Raw genomic sequence first — 4,953 nt, forward strand, 5'->3', positions numbered from 1 at the left:
ATCACCCCGGTCAGAACAAAGGTGCAGGCTGCAATGAGTCCGTGGTAGTCTGGTACCATTTAGCAGAGCCTGGTTAGAGCGGAAGTGAGTGTGCCCTCAGGGTCTTTGGGAAAACCCAGGGCAGCTGATGCAAAGTGGGTATGCTCTATCACCAGAAAATAATGCTTTGCTGCCATCTGGTGTTCTCCCAGGTCATCGCACCAACCCCAGAGGAAAAACTCTCCAAGTTAATTTAGCACCAAGCAGCCCTTTCCTCTATTCTTTCCTACCCCGGAAGTCGGGGGCCTCGCTCTGTCACCCAGGACGGGGAGTGCAGTGGCGCGATCAGAGTTTACCGCGCCTCAATATCCTGGCTTTAAGCGATGCTCCCATCTCAGCCCCCCAAGCAGCTGGAACTACAGGCGTGCACCACCACGCCGTGCTAATTTTTTGATTTTTTGTAGAGACAGGGTCCTGCTATGTTGCCTAGGCTGGTCTCAAACTCTTGAGCTCAAGCCATCCGCCCACCTTGGCCTCCCAAACGTTGGGATTACAGGTGTGAGTCACTGCATCTGGCCTTCTCTATTTTTAACAAACCCTAATAAAGCATTTACTAGGTTCCAGGCATTGTGCTCAGCACTTTACAAGCATTCCTTTTTAGTTATCATAAGGGCCCCATGAAATAGGTTAATTTTATCATCCCCATTTTACAAATGAGGGAACTAAAATACAGAGAGGCTAAGTAACTTGCCCAAAGTCACACAGCTACTAAGTGACTGAGTATTGGATTAGAACAAGATGGCATTTTGGCACCAGTTTCTGTGCTCTTGACCGCAGCCTTTGTGAAGAGGATCCAGAGTCTGTGTGCTGCTAACAGCACTTGGAGAGAACCTCACCGCCCATACAGCAGCATCCTCTCCACATCCAGTACATCTGCCCCAAATAAGTCCACACCAGAATTGGGTTCACCCATGCCCTATAGGCAGTCTAACCTGAGTCATGGACAACCACCAGTTCAGGCTAAATCCAATGGAGTTTTTTGGAAAAATCTTTATTTGTATTTCATATATACAAAAAGATATCAGAAATAATGTGGCTGAGCGCAGTGACTCATGCCTTTAATCCCAGCACTTTGGGAGACCGAAGTGGGAGGATCACTTGAGCCCAGGAGTTTGAGACCCCCTAGGCAATATAGTGAGACCTCATCTCTACAAGAAATTTAAAAATTAGCTAGCTTTAGTGGTGTGCATCTGTAGTCCCAGCTACCCGGGAGGTTAGGGTGGGTGGATAGCTTGAGCCTGGGAGATACAGCCATGATCGTGTCACTGCACTCCAGCCCCGGTGACAGAGTGAGACTGTGTCTCAAAAAAAAAAGTATTAACAGTAGTGGTGCATCAGTAATGAGTATGAACCCCAACAGTTCACTGGCTTGTTTTCTACCATGGTATTAACACATATGTGGAAAACCACCTGGGATACGAGTGCAATGAGACTTTTATAGCAATCCTGCCCCTTCCTAGTAAACTGTCCCCCACTAACTATAGTTAATTGTGTCCTGCTGGACCCATCTACAGTTTTGGTAGCAGTTGCTTCATGGTGGAGCTGAGAAAGCTGCTTTTTTTTTTTTTTTTTTTTTTTCTGAGATGGCGTCTCGCTCTGTCGCCAAGACTGGAGTGCAGTGACACAATCTTGGCTCACTGCAACTGCCACACCCTAGGTTTAAGCAATTCTCTGCCTCAGCCTCCCGAGTAGCTGGGATTACAGGTATGTGCCACCATGCTCAGCTAATTTTTGTATTTTTAGTAGAGATGGGGGTTTCACCATCTTGGCCAGGCTGGTCTTGAACTCCTGACCTTGTGATCCACCCACCTTGGCCTCCCAAAGTGCTTGGATTACAGGCATGAGCCGCCGTACCCAGCCTAAGCCACCAGGCCCAGCCATAAGCTTCTTATTTGTAATGGTCTAAGAAAGTAGTTGATAAGGCCGGGCGCGGTGGCTCAAGCCTGTAATCCCAGCACTTTGGGAGGCCGAGACGGGCGGATCACGAGGTCAGGAGATCGAGACCATCCTGGCTAACACGGTGACACCCCGTCTCTACTAAAATACAAAAAAAAATTAGCTGGGCGAGGTGGCGGGCACCTGTACTCCCAGCTACTTGGGAGGCTGAGGCAGGAGAATGGCGTGAACCCGGGAGGCGGGGCTTGCAGTGAGCTGAGATCCAGCCACTGCACTCCAGCCTGGGCAACAGAGCCAGACTCCGTCTCAAAAAAAAAAAAAGAAAGTAGTTGATAAATAATTAGCTGAGCCTAGTAGCTCTCATCTGTAGTCCCAGCTTCTTGGGAGGCTGAGGTGGGACAATTGCTTGAGCCCAGTAGTTTGAGGCTGCAGTGGTGCCTTTGCACTCCAGCAAGGGTGACAGAGAGAGACCCTGTCTCAAAAACAAAAACAAGAAGGTATTGGCTCCTACTGGGGCTCAGAAAGCAATAATCCAAAATATGGCTCCTTGGCGTGCCATGAATTAAAGGAGAATAGAAAGCCTCAGAAGCAGCATCAAAAGCAAAGACTCTCTCACCATATCCTGCCCTCCTGTCTCCTGCCCCTTCCTCCTCCAAAGGGAGTCACAGAAAACAGAATCTCCCTTCCTCAAGGGAGGTAACAGAAACCAGAACCTCTTTCCAAAGCAAGCCATGCCAATCTGGGAAACATGGGAGAATCCCATCCCTACAAAAAAATACAAAAAAAAAAAAAAAAAAAATTAGCTGGGCATGGTGGCATGCACCTGTGATCCCAGCTACTTGGGAAGTTGGGGTGGGAGGATCACTTGAGCCTGAAAGGTTGGGGCTGCAGTGAGCCGTGATTGTGCCACTGCACTCCAGCCTGGGCAACAGAGCAAGACCGTCTCAAAAACAAAAACAATGACAACAATAACAACAAAAAGCAAGTCATAAAACCTAGAAATATTACTCTAAATTTCCCCCGCCCTTCTGTGCATGAGCTGGCCATAAAGAAATTCTCTGACCTACCTTATCTAACAATGGGTCGGTCGTAAGACTGCTCCATACCCAGGAGAGAGGAATGCTACACAGAAAGGCCAAGAAGAATCTGAAGAGACAGGCCTTGCTGGGTTTCTCCACTTAGTCCATTACCATTAGATCGCACTCTTTTTGTCCAATCACATTTCTACACAATTGTCCACTCTTCATCAAACGTAAGCAGAAAAACAAGGCAGTTTTCCCTGGGTCTTTGGATTCTTCCTATCTGAAGCCTGCTGTGTCACATAAAACTTGGATTGACTACATTTGTTATGCTTTTCTCTTGTTATCCTGTCTTTTGTCACGGGGGTGTTGGTCATGACCTTTATGATGGGTGAGGAAAGGTATCACACCTTTCTGCTCCTACACTCCCAGCCAAAGCTGTGAACCCGCAGGGCTCTGAGGGGTTATTAAAGGAGGGGGAAGCCCAGTGACCAGCTAGCATTACTTGTAAAGCAGAGTTATTAACCCGGATCCACTGGCTCCTTAGCAGTCTGTGAATGTCCTGGAGTCACATGCAGAGTTTCATGTGAGTGCCTTTTTCCCCCTATGGACAGGGCCCATTCCACATCTTTTATGTGATTTTCCAATTGGTCTGACTTTCCAGAAAGGATAATCATTCTTGTAAATCAGGAGTTTGCTAATGGCACACAGGCCAAATCCAGCCCAATGTTGGAATTTTGTACAACTCACAAGCTAATATTGTTTTTATATTTTTAAACGGTTGAAAAAATCAAAAGGAAAATAGTAATTCATGGCACAGGAAAATTATATGAAATTCAAATTTGTGTCCATAAAGTTTTCTTGGAGTGCAATCACGCTTATTTGTTCATAGACTATCGGCTGCTTTTGTGCTACAAGAGCAGAGTTGAATAGTTACAACAGAGCATATGGCTTAAAAAGTCTAAAATAGTGCCTATGTGGCCCTTTTCCAAAAACATTTCCTAACCCTTGCCAAAGATGGACTATTAATGCAATAGACATTAGTTTTTTGATCCCTGTCACTCTACTATAGAATTCCCACCATGTGAGTCTTTCTGGGGGGACAGAGTCCACCTCTCCACACCAAAGGTCAGATTTTCTTTTCTCCTACCTCCTTGGCAGCCAGGACATGGACATGTGACTTGAGATCAACCGACTAGAGATCTCACCCAGGACTAGGAAGCTGGAGTGAGTCACACAAAAATGAGAAATCATTCTGGCAGTAGCAGAGACAACAGAAGTCACATCTAGCTTCCAGGAGCAGCAGGACCAGCAGCTCAGGTGACTCCTGTAGCAATAATCCACTTGGAGTTGCATGTCAGTAGCGTCCTCACCAGACAGTCCCTAAGGCATGGTTTTGTCTTTGGACCTGCTGCCTGGCTTCTGCTTCTACTTGGCCAGGGCTAGCTCAGGCACTAGATAAGACTGAGCCTGAATCACTTACTGCCTAGAGCAGAGAGAAGCTGAAGGTACAGGTTGATAAGTATGAACTCCAGGACAGACAATGGCTGATTTATCTTTGTGTCCTTGGCACCCAACACAGTGCTTAGGTCCAGACTTTGGGAGCTAGGCAGTTCTGGCTCAGGAGTTCACTCACATGGTTTGCAAACTGGCGCTGGTTGTTGCTGGGAGACTTCAGTTGCACTCCACGTGGAACTCTCCACAGGGCGGCTTGAGTTCTCGTGACATAGTAGCTGGATTCCCACAGAATGAGCAATCCAAGAGACTAAGGTGAAAACAGCAATACCTTTTATGATCTAGCCTCAGAAGTCACCCACTGTCATTTCTGTTATTCTGTATTAGTACATCCATCAGCTCTAATTCAATATGGAAGGAAACTATACAAGGGCATGAATACCAGCAAGCGAGGATCATGGGGGCCATGTTCGAGGCTACTATACGTCACATAACCATTAACCCCTAAAACAAACCAAATGAAGTACAAATAAAGTGCAGACCA

The sequence above is a fragment of the Macaca fascicularis genome, chromosome 7 (genome assembly GCF_037993035.2).
Source record: "Macaca fascicularis isolate 582-1 chromosome 7, T2T-MFA8v1.1".
Classification (NCBI taxonomy): Eukaryota; Metazoa; Chordata; class Mammalia; order Primates; family Cercopithecidae; genus Macaca; species Macaca fascicularis.